The sequence below is a fragment of the Oncorhynchus nerka genome, linkage group LG10, assembly GCF_034236695.1.
Source record: "Oncorhynchus nerka isolate Pitt River linkage group LG10, Oner_Uvic_2.0, whole genome shotgun sequence".
Lineage (NCBI taxonomy): Eukaryota > Metazoa > Chordata > Actinopteri > Salmoniformes > Salmonidae > Oncorhynchus > Oncorhynchus nerka.
Window position 1 is genome coordinate 53995691 of NC_088405.1, and position 12807 is coordinate 54008497.

Below are 12807 nucleotides of genomic sequence, written 5' to 3' on the forward strand. Positions count from 1 at the left end.
GCTGGGGATCTCTGCCTGGACTAGGGAGATTCTCAACACCATCTAACTTCAAGCTGTTTTGTATTTTAGCTGCACCAGTGAGAAAAGGGCCCCATGTTATTGTGCGTGGGTGCTCTTGTAAAACACTTCTGCCACGGTGTCGGCCTCTTGTCCCCAAGCTGTCAACAGCTTCTCACAGGAGTCTGGAGGGCGTTAGGTCAAAATGGATGCTTAGCTTCTCTGGTCGTTTACTGGAGTGTCTGTGCTAGGGTCAAAGTTGATCATTTTCTTATTTTAGAAATGACGTTCCAAAAATCCATGGACTGCAGCTTGTTGGTTAGTGGTGTGTGGAGTATTGGGTACGTATACTTTACATAGGGGGAGGTTCTATAGAATGACAGGTGTGCAGCTGGGCGTATCCTAGGTTGTAACGGGAGGAGTCTAATCTGTGGCTCATGTCATGATGCACTGACATGTGGAGTGTGGTGACAAAGGAGTACCACGTATTTATTTCATCATGCATACATGCACTTATTAATACACAGTCAAAGTTTGCACAGACACTTATTATTTAAAGTGGGAGAAAAAAATCAACAATAAACTTTATGGAGCTAAAGAATCATGTTCACTGCCACAATTGTTTTGTTTACTTTTACAATCCCTTACAATCATTATGGAAGAGCATCCGACAGCATTGAGGTCATTGGAGAACTTAGTCTGACCACACCTGCACTATAAACATGTCTCCCTCTCGCCTCCTAGTGGACAAACCTAACACTGAGCTACTGTTGGGAAAAGGCATGGCCCCACTTGCCTGCTGAAGGAAGTGTTTGTGATGATGTGTGGTTGTTTGTAGATGCTGTCTCCTCGGTAGGGCCTTTGTCTTGAGGGTGTCTCCTCTTGGGCAGGATGTTTCTACAGCTGCAGCTACAGGTCCTGCTGCTCACCTCTGAAGGTGTGGAAGGTGACACCATACAGGCTCCACAGTCAGCACCTCCTGACTGCTCCTGACGAGTCTTGACACCATCACACCTGGCCCTTCTCTCCCCTCCCCCTTCTTCCCCCTCCCCAGACTTACACCAGCTCAGCTCTAAGTTAACATTCACACTGCTAAATAAACAAAGTAGGAAATAGTATCCCAGGACTACAACAAAACCAGTTAGAAGTGCAACTGGTTGGAAAAACAGATGTAATTGCCCATATGTTCAATAATAATAATACGGTCATGTCCAGACATAAAATGGAGTTGATGGTCCTTTATTTGCAAGTGTTGCGTGGTTCACACATACATACCCTACCCAACTTCCGAAAACTTCTGAAACCCTTCCTCTTCAAACACTCTTAAATAACCCCCCCCTTCTTTAGCTCTGACTCTACTTATGATACTTGTGATATGTGGTTCTCCCACCTAGCTACCTGTAAGTCACTCTTGACAAGAGCATCTGCTAAATGATTCAAATCTAAATGTGATGTTCACTGGTTCACCTCATGGATCCACCATGAGGTATTGTATTACCACCATGAGGTATTGTATTACCACCATGAGGTATTGTATTACCACATAGGTATTGTATTACCACCATGAGGTATTGTATTACCACCATGAGGTATTGTATTACCACCATGAGGTATTGTATTACCACCATGAGGTACTGTATTACCACCATGAGGTATTGTATTACCACCATGAGGTATTGTATTACCACCATGAGGTATTGTATTACCACCATGAGGTATTGTATTACCACATAGGTATTGTATTACCACCATGAGGTATTGTATTACCACCATGAGGTATTGTATTACCACCATGAGGTATTGTATTACCACATAGGTATTGTATTACACATTACAATGTAATCAATGTCACTGCGCCGGCCACTCCTGCCTTAACACTACAGATGTGAGTCCAAATGCTGATATGCAGTAAGTGATATAGCTATACAAACAAAAAACTCCCACATGCAAACTATATACAGTACATATAACTCCCCAGTGAGTCCTCTAAAAGAGTGAGCAGCCAGGGCGAGCAGCCTGACCCCAGGGCGCAGTAACCAGCCGGCCCTGCTCTACAGTGTGTCTGCAGGGACAGATTCCAGTTACTGAGCATGGGGGACAGAGGTAGGCAGGGGATGCAATCACAGGCTTGGGCAGTAAAACCATTACCAAGGGCAGGGCCGGCCCTGGGCATAAGTAATAAGCGGTCGATTAGTGACTCCTGACCTAAAAACAGATAAAGACAAAAACACATTAAAAAAATGTGCTGAGAGTAAGTAGAATACATAAAGTGCCATTTTGGAAATTGGTTGTGCATCATCAGTTTCTCTCTTGTTATGTCAGTCACTTACATTCACTCAATTAGCCTGTCAGCAAAATAAAAATGGATTGGTAAATTAGTCTAACCAGCTATCTAAACCTTGTAGTAATCATGGCCAAATTACCCAGGGGCTCTGACCTCCAGGGGCCCCCATTGATTTTGTTAGTCACTCTCACTCAGATATTATATTAGCATGGCAAAATGCATAGAATTACAGGAAATTCATTTGTCAACTTTTTTTATTTTTATCTCGCCTTGGGCCCTCAAAAGGCTTGGGCCTGCCCTGACCAAGGGCCATTGTCAGCACCGTTAATTAATATAGCATAATAACTGAGTAATTAAAAACATATGTAAAGAGGTTAGTCAAATTCCAAACAAATTGTTGATAAAAGTAAAGACTACCTCTGGTTGGCACCTTCCTCCCGAGGCGAGGGATCCACAGCAACTCCACCACATGGCCCAGGAATAGGTGGAACAGAACAGGTAGGACACCTCAAGTGGCATGTGGACACTACCTAAACCCACCAGCAGCCTGAGTGGACCAGAGAGCTCCCTAGCTGTCCCAGCCCCATGTCAGAGCCTGAGAGGTGCTCTGTGGCTCAGCATCTGCTCAGTCCAGAGCAGGACCTTCCCCCCTGACCCTGTACTTCAACACAGCCCCTCCTAAATTAAATATTAACTAGAGGAACAAACACCCCCCCCCCCCTCTGCCAAGCATCTGCTCTCCACGCATCATGCTGGCCGGGTGCTCTGTGCTTACACCCCATGGAGGCTGGGCCTATTCAAGTGTATTGCCTTATTAATTATCAGTGAATTGCAATTAGTTACAAATGATTCATCAATGCTGAATGCCTAGTGAACTCAGCTGTGTGAGTCAGGGCTTTGGCTCCCAAACTGATTGTTGGACTCAATCATTTGATTCCTCTGATGTTATATAATAACTACACAACAGCCACATTCCATCTAGGTATTTGCCGGCATTCGTCATGCGCTATTACAAAACATGAGAGATCAAAATCTGACAATTGTGTGTGTGTGTGTGTGTGTGTGTGTGCGTGTATATGTGCGTCCACGTGTATGTGTCTATGAGTGTGCGAGCCAGTCTGTCACTCTGACACATCCCTGAGGCGCTAGCTCTGCTTTCCTCAGCAGTCTTGTCACATCAGTGCCTCTGTTCCCTGAGCTATTGAACCGAACTGTGTGTGAGTGTGAGTGTGAGTGTGAGTGTGTGTGTAGCTGTCCTCTGTCTCTGGCGGTTTGTGAATAATTAGTAGAGAAGTGTTCCTGAGTGATAGTAGAATGGCAGGATTGTCTGGCTGTATAACTCCTCTGACTCCTCACTGGGATGAGTCCATTATATAACGGTCAAATTAGACACACAGCATGGAGACTGTTACTATTACTCCTTTCATGTAACCTGATGAGAGTAGACCAGTATGTGGTCTTTATCATGTGTCCTGGACAGAGAGCCCCAATGCTGTGGGAAGTGCTCAGCTGCTTCTGTGGCCTTGGCCATGTCCGTCAGTGAAACAGTACAGAGGAGAAGTACCAGGACAAACACAAACCAGGTGGTCATTCTCCCAACACCGCAAAGGGTATTTATTTAATCATATTTACACTCTATAGCACAGCCAGAGGGTAATGAGTTACATATCTACTCAAGGCAGCTCAGAAGATTAAATTGAGTTGAAACAGACCAACCCGAAAAGTGACATCGCAGTAAAACAGAACATTTCAAGCAGTTATATTGAAAAATGGCGGAACACTTGCATACCCAATGGTTTTGAGCAGGTGCAGTACACAAATGTTCATTAGCAAAAAAAGACTCCTCTGCACACTAGAAGAAATGCTTCCTAGTGTGTCTATTATAAGAAGGTTTTGACCTTTCATCAGGTCTCAATGGGTTGAATGGCACTATAATAAATACTTGGAAGTGTATATTGTAGTGTGCACTATTTCTTTGCTGACTATAAATGTTCAGTTACATGAGGTAATTAACTTTTACTATGTGGACAGGGTATGTGAAACACATTTTTGTGTGCACATCAAAGTGATAACACGTTATATCGCCATCTAGTGGTGTTGCATGGCATGTGCTCAATTGAGAGGTGGCAGAGTGGCAGTGTTGCAACTAAAATATACACTGAGTATACCAAACATTAGGAACACCTTCCTAACATTGCGATCCACCCTCCCCCTTTTGCCCTCAAAACAGACTCAATTCATCAGGGCATGGACTCTACAAGGTGTCGAAAGTGTTACACAGGGATGCTGGCCCATGTTGACTCCAATGCTTCCCAGAGTTGTGTCAAGTTGGCTGGATGTCCTTAGGGTGGTGGACCATTCTTGAAACACATGGGAAACTGTTGAGCTTGAAAGTCCCAGCAGCGTTGCAGTTCTTGACACAAACCGGTGCGCCTGGCACCCACTACCAAACCCTGTTCAAAGGCACTTACATTTTCTGTCTTACCCATTCACCCTCTGAATGGCACACATACAACATTCATGTCTCAATTGTCTCAAGGCTTATAAATCCTTCTTTAATCTGTCTCCTCCCCGTCATCTAAACTGATTGAAGTGGATTTAACAAGTGACATCAATAAGGAGTCGTAGTTTTCACCTGGATTCACCTGGTCATGGAAAGAGGAGGTGTTCTGAATGTTATGTATACTCGGTGTATGTTCTTTCAAACAAACTTATGGAGGCATGAATTTGTTTTGCAAAGGAGTGATCATAAAACCATTGCAAATTCAATCAGGGGTTTTATAAAAGAGGCCGACTTGGTCAACAACAAAAAAAAACGTATTTATTGTTATAGATGTTGGTTTAATCTAGGCTGAATGTTAGTTTTAGTCTGTGAAGTTTATCAACTGGAGCCTGGTAGGACTGAAACTGTGTCATGGTAAGTAAGTCTATTAATGGCTCTGTGCAGGTGTGGGCTAGCCACTGATCTCAGAGATAAGTATATTTTCAGAGTCAATTTCCAGAGGTCCATTTATCCTCCGAAGAAAACCCATTAGAAACATAGAGCTGTGCCGTGGAGAGCTGCAACACCGAGTGGTTTATTCTACCTGGCCAGGAGACTCATCAAAGGGTGTGTGCAGCCTCTTCATACCCCACTGTGTCTCTGTGGGGTTCTCTCTACAGGATTAAAGAACAGTACGGACCAATAGGGGTCACCAGAGGTTAAATAACTCATGTGCGCAGAGTCATCAGTAGAATACTTAAAACATACAGACATCTGCTCTGAGAATATATGATATACTATATAAATCAAATCAAATGTTATTAGACACATGCGCCGAATACAACAGGTGTAGTAGACCTTACAGTGAAATGTTTACTTACGAGCCCCTAACCGACAGTGCAGTTAAAAAAATATGGATGAGAATAAGAGATAAAAGTAACACGAAATTAAAGAGGAGCAGTAAGAAATAACAATATATACAGGGGGGTGCCGGTACAGAGTCAATGTGCAGGGCCACCGGTTAGTTGAGGTAGTATGTACAAGTAGGTAGAGTTAATTAAAGTGACAATGCATAGATGACAACAGAGAGTGGCAGTGGTGTGGAGAGGGGGGGGGGGGCAATGTGAATAGTCTGGGTAGCAATTTGACTAGATGTTCAGGAGTCTTATGGCTTGGGGATAGAAGCTGTTCTTGGACCTAGACTTGGCTATCCAGTGCCGCTTGCCGTGTGGTAGCAGAGAGAACAGTCTATGACTAGGGTGACTGGAGTCTTTGACACTTTTCAGGGCCTTCCTCTGACACCGCATGGTATTGAGGTCCTGGATGGCAGGAAGCTTGGCCCCAGTGATGTACTGGGCCGTTTGCACTACCCTCTGTAGATTATGGTCTTTAGCTTTGTATGTACAGTTAAAGTCGGAAGTTTACATACAATTTAGAAGAACTGCAACACTGCTGGGTTTTTCACCCTCAACAGTTTCCCTAGTGTATCAAGAATGGTCCACCACCCAAAGAACATGCATCCATCTTGACAACTGTGGGAAGCATTGGAGTCAACAAGGGCCAGCATCCCTGTGGAATGCTTTTAACACCTTGTAGAGTCCATGCCCGACAAATTGAGGCACAAATCAATATTAGGAAGGTGTTAATGTTTTGTACACTCAGTGTATAAGCATACACATACAGTTGAAGTCGGAAGTTTACATACACCTTAGCCGAATACATTTAAACTCAGTTTTTCACAATTCCTGACATTTAATCAGAGTAAAATCCCCTGTTTTAGGTCAGTTAGGATCACCACTTTATTTTAGAATAATAGTAGAGAGAATTATTTATTTCAGCTTATATTTCTTTAATCACATTCCCAGTGGGTCAGAAGCTTACATACACTCAATTAGTATTTGGTAGCATTGCCTTTAAATTGTTTAACTTGAGTCAAACATTTCAGGTAGCCTTCCACAAACGTCCCACAATAAGTTGGTTGAATTTAGGCCGTTTGCTCCTGACAGAGCTGGTGTAACTGAGTCAGGTTTGTAGGCCTCCTTGCTTGTACACGCTTTTCCAGTTCTGCCCACAAATGTTCTATAGGATTGAGGTCAGGTCTTTGTGATGGCCACTCCAATACCTTGATTTTGTTGTCCTTCAGCCATTTTGCCACAACTTTGGAAGTATGCTTGGGGTCATTGTTCATTTGGAAGACCCATTTGCGACCAAGCTTTAACTTCCTGACTGATGTCTTCAGATGTTGCTTCAATATATCCACCTAATTTTCCTCCCTCATGACGCCATCTATTCTGTGAAGTACACCAGTCCATCCTACAGCAAAGCACCCCCATAACATGATGCTGCCACCCCCATGCTTCACGGTTGAGATGGTGTTCTTCGGCTTGTAAGCCTCCCGGTTTTTCCTCCAAACATAACAATGGTCATTATGGCCAAACAGTTCTATTTTTGTTTCATCAGACCAGAGGACATTTCTCCAAAAAGTACGATCTTTGTCCCCATGTGCAGTAGCAAACCGTAGTCTGGCTTTTTATGGCAGTTTTGGAGCAGTGGCTTCTTCCTTGCTGAGCGGCCTTTCAGGTTATGTCGATATATGACTTGTTTTACTGTGGATATAGATACTTTTGTATCTTTTTCCTCCAGCATCTTCACAAGGTCCTTTGCTGTTGTTCTGGAATTGATTTGCACTTTTCACACCAAAGTACGTTAATCTCTAGGAGACAGAAGGCGTCTCCTTCCTGAGCGGTATGACGGCTGCGTAGTCCCATAGTGTTTGTACTTGCATACTATTGTTTGTACAGATGAACGTGATACCTTCAGGCATTTGGAAATTGCTCCCAAGGATGAACCAGACTTGTGGAGGTCTACAGTTTTTTTTCTGGGGTCTTGGCTGATTTCTTTTGACTTTCCCATGATGTCAAGCAAAGAGGCACTGAGTTTGAAGGTAGGCCTTGAAATACATCCACAGGTACACCTCCAATTGACTCAAATTATGTCAATTAGCCTTTCAGAAGCTTCTAAAGCCATGACATCATTTCCAAGCTGTTTCAAGGCACAGTCAACTTAGTGTATGTAAACTTCTGATCCACTGGAATTGTGATACAGTGAATTATAAGTGAAATAATCTGTCTGTAAACAATTGTTGGAAAAATAATTTGTGTCATGCCCAAAGTTGATGTCCTAACCGACTTGCCAAAACTATCGTTTGTTATCAAGAAATTTGTGGAGTGGTTGGAAAAACGAGTTAATGACTCCAACCTAAGTGTATGTAAACTTCCGACTTCAACTGTCCATGTTAGTAAGTACTGATGAAAATGTAACACAGTCACCTTGACCGTTAGTAAGTACTGATGAAAATGTAACACAGTCACCTTGACCGTTAGTAAGTACTGATGAAAATGTAACACAGTCACCTTGACCGTTAGTGAAAAGTACTGATGAAAATGATGAAAACACAGTCACCTTGACCGTTAGTAAGTACTGATGAAAATGTAACACAGTCACCTTGACCGTTAGTAAGTACTGATGTAAAAATGTAACATGAAAAGTCACAGTCACCTTGACCGTTAGTAAGTACTGATGAAAATGTAACACAGTCACCTTGACCGTTAGTAAGTACTGATGAAAATGTAACACAGTCACCTTGACCGTTAGTAAGTACTGATGAAAATGTAACACAGTCACCTTGACCGTTAGTAAGTACTGATGAAAATGTAACACAGTCACCTTGACCGTTAGTAAGTACTGATGAAAATGTAACACAGTCACCTTGACCGTTAGTAAGTACTGATGAAAATGTAACACAGTCACCTTGACCGTTAGTAAGTACTGATGAAAATGTAACACAGTCACCTTGACCGTTAGTAAGTACTGATGAAAATGTAACACAGTCACCTTGACCGTTAGTAAGTACTGATGAAAATGTAACACAGTCACCTTGACCGTTAGTAAGTACTGATGAAAATGTAACACAGTCACCTTGACCGTTAGTAAGTACTGATGAAAATGTAACACAGTCACCTTGACCGTTAGTAAGTACTGATGAAAATGTAACACAGTCACCTTGACCGTTAGTAAGTACTGATGAAAATGTAACACAGTCACCTTGACCACACATTCAGATTCAAAGCTAAAAAAATGTTTTTAAAGTGTCTCCTTTGAATGGTCTATAAGGCTGTCTATAAGGCTGTCTATAAGGCTGTCTATAAGGCTGTCTATACGGCTGTCTATACGGCTGTCTATAAGGCTGTCTATAAGGCTGTCTATAAGGCTGTCTATAAGGCTGTCTATACGGCTGTCTATACGGCTGTCTATAAGGCTGTCTATAAGGCTGTCTATAAGGCTGTCTATAAGGCTGTCTATACGGCTGTCTATAAGGCTGTCTATAAGGCTGTCTATAAGGCTGTCTATACGGCTGTCTATACGGCTGTCTATACGGCTGTCTATAAGGCTGTCTATACGGCTGTCTATAAGGCTGTCTATAAGGCTGTCTATAAGGCTGTCTATACGGCTGTCTATACGGCTGTCTATAAGGCTGTCTATAAGGCTGTCTATAAGGCTGTCTATACGGCTGTCTATAAGGCTGTCTATACGGCTGTCTATAAGGCTGTCTATACGGCTGTCTATAAGGCTGTCTATACGGCTGTCTATACGGCTGTCTATACGGCTGTCTATAAGGCTGTCTATAAGGCTGTCTATAAGGCTGTCTATACGGCTGTCTATACGGCTGTCTATACGGCTGTCTATAAGGCTGTCTATAAGGCTGTCTATAAGGCTGTCTATACGGCTGTCTATAAGGCTGTCTATAAGGCTGTCTATAAGGCTGTCTATACGGCTGTCTATAAGGCTGTCTATAAGGCTGTCTATAAGGCTGTCTATACGGCTGTCTATACGGCTGTCTATAAGGCTGTCTATAAGGCTGTCTATACGGCTGTCTATACGGCTGTCTATAAGGCTGTCTATACGGCTGTCTATAAGGCTGTCTATAAGGCTGTCTATACGGCTGTCTATACGGCTGTCTATAAGGCTGTCTATAAGGCTGTCTATACGGCTGTCTATACGGCTGTCTATAAGGCTGTCTATAAGGCTGTCTATAAGGCTGTCTATAAGGCAATATAACATGAAGGTAGTATCATCATGATTAGTGTGTATAAGCCCAAGCTATGTGAAGGAGGTGTCTATAGGGTCCATAGGATATTTACAGAAAAATGAATTGGCTCAACAGAAATGGCTGCATAACTTGCCAAATAAAACATTTATTAGACAACTAGGATAACATTAAGCTCAACATGTTACCATTTCATGATCACAATATCAGCATACAGCAATGTGATAGGTGTAGTCACCATGACACAGGGTATATTCAACAATGTATTTGGGTTCTATCTTAAGGCCAAGCTGAGCCATCCTCTCGGCGGACAGTCCACCAGAGAGAAGGATGATTATGAAGTCACCCTCTTCCCTGGTTGTTTACACTTGGCAGTGACTGCTCCATGCCGTCTTCCTCTTCCTCTTATCTGTGGCCTCCAAGCACATCTTACCACACTGTTAGAGCATGTCCAAGTTTGACCGCCAAGTCTGATGAATCCCACTGAGCCCAACAGTCTCACCGGCAATGGTTGGACAGGCTGCTTCTATCTATGCCATAGGTATTTAGGCCTGGGGTGGGGTGGGGTGGGGTGATCATCACCTGTCCATGGAGCTGCATCTGTAGGGGGGACAGAACATCACTAGCTCTACATTATATGTACTCAATTTTACATAGGCTATCTTCTCTACATTTTACAGAGTGTGATGAAATACAACACAGGGCAATATTTTTACACAGAAATCTCATCTTTATGGATAAAACCCATACAGCCTATAGGCCTATTGTTGTCCACTTTTGATCTTGTAAAAAAATGACATGTTCAAATTTACTGAATAAAACAGAGATTATTCAATTAAAAATATCGCACTGTTAACGATGGACTTAACCAAATTGATATGGGAGCTAAAACATCAACATTTCATTTGGAAGACGCAACATCCGCTGTCATTCAACAAGTAGCCTAAGCACACAATGGAAAACGTCCGGTAGCATCAATTCATAAATGTGTTGGCTAAAAACAAAAAAATATTACAAGGAATGTCACCAAATGCCACTGTCCAACAAAAGCCATTGACGCCATAACAAGCCCCGTTAAAATGGCAGCAGTTCGATCAATACCGTTTCCTTACCTTGGACAGTTCTGTTTCCTCGATAAGTGACCTTCGCTTGTTTAAATGTAGTCATTGTCGGTGTCTCGGCATATATACCAGAGGATGACGTATAGAATGAGCAGGATGGCGAAGAGAAACAAAGCTATGAATATGGCTTTGGTGACAGGGGACACCGACTGCATGGCAGGGAGGACGGTTGAGCGGAGCTGTGTAGACGGTGGAGCTCTCAGACATCTCTGGTGATCAGGATGCAGGAGGCTTCTCCAGTGCCACAGCGCATCTAATATCAGACGACTGGCAGTGCCCATCAACTTTTCGCAGCAGTGCCAATATAAAAACAAGGTGCTTGATGTATGGTATTAAAACTGTAACTAATTGTTTGCCTCCAACTTCAATTAGCTAAGCTACAAGGAGGTAGGTAGCCTATATCCACCTTCTCAATATTAATACAATATCAAAAAGATTCAATGCATCACCCCATTACTTACTTTCTATTACTTAGAATAATTTAAAATGTATTTATTTTTATTTTTTATTCACATTGGAATATGGCATACTTTGTACAACATGCACAGTAAATGAAAAAAAAATATGTACTTGAAAAATCTGTTACCAAACTTAACTGTATCTGCACAGTTCTTCCTGTAAATGTGTTTTCGTAACATTTTCAGTGGAAATTATGAAAAGTATTCAGACCCCTTGACTTTTCCCCCATGCCAAAAAGTTCAATCTCGGTTTCATCAGACCAGAGAATGTTGTTTCTCATGGTCTGAGAGCCCTTTAGGTGCCTTTTGGCAGACTCCAAGTTGACTTTCATGTGCCTTTTACTGAGGAGTGGCTTCCGTCTGGCCACTCTACAATAAAGGCCTGATTGGTGGAGAGCTGCAGAGATAGTTGTTCTTCTGGAACGTTCTCACATCTCCACAGAGGAACTCTGGAGCTCACCTCCATGACCAAGGCCCTTCTCCCCCCATTGCTCAGTTTGTCCGGGGCGGCCAGCTCTAGGAAGAGTCTAGGTGGTTCCAAACTTGTTCCATTTAAGAATGATGGAGGCTACTCTGTTCTTTGGAACCTTCAATGCTGCAGAAATATTTTGCTACCCTCAGCTCAGTTTCGAGTCTCATAGCAAAAGGTCGAGTTGGCTGGATGTCTTTTGGGTGGTGGACCATTCTTGATACACATGGAAATCTGTTGAGTGGGGAAAACCCCAGCAGAGTTGCAGTTCTTGACACAAACAGGTGCGCCTGGCACCTACTACCATACCCCTATCAAAGGCACTTACATATTTTGTCTTTCCCATTTACCCTCTGAATGGCACACATACAGAATCCATGTCTCAATTGTCTTAAGGTTTAAAAATCGTTATTTAACCGGTCTCCTCCCCTTCATCTACACTGATTTAAGTGGATTTCACAAGTGACATCAATAAGGGCTCATAGCTTTAACCTGGTCAGTCTATGTCATGGAAAGGGCAGGTGTTCTTCATTTTTTTGTATACTCATATTTCTGCTGTTTGGAAGAGAATAGGATGTTATGCAGAAAATGTGTTGGTTGTACAGGATGTTTGTGCACATGTAAATGAGTGTTTTATGTTAACTATAGGTTAATGAGGCTATACAAATGTGATGTTACTAAAATGAGAGGGCATTTAGTTAAAAGGGCCCACTTTTTTCATAATTTGACAATAACTAGATTAAATCATTAATCAAATTACAAAAATGTGACTGACAATGATATTTTAGTCCAAATGACTGACTTGACTAAATCAAAAAAAAAGAGCCAAAATTACAGGAGTATATATGTCTGTTTTAAAGCCCTTTTGTTAGGAAAAACTCATTCTGAT

At 42.4% G+C, this 12807-nt stretch overlaps 1 long non-coding RNA gene across 1 annotated transcript; it reads right to left on the minus strand.

Annotated features, from left to right (window-relative positions):
- Positions 1–426: 426 nt before the first annotated feature.
- Positions 427–2896, minus strand: LOC115135645 (uncharacterized). The gene is made up of 2 exons (XR_003864513.1): positions 2699–2896; positions 427–2202 (listed from the first exon to the last, which is right to left on the minus strand). It is a non-coding gene; the product is annotated as an uncharacterized LOC115135645 (long non-coding RNA).
- Positions 2897–12807: the final 9911 nt, after the last annotated feature.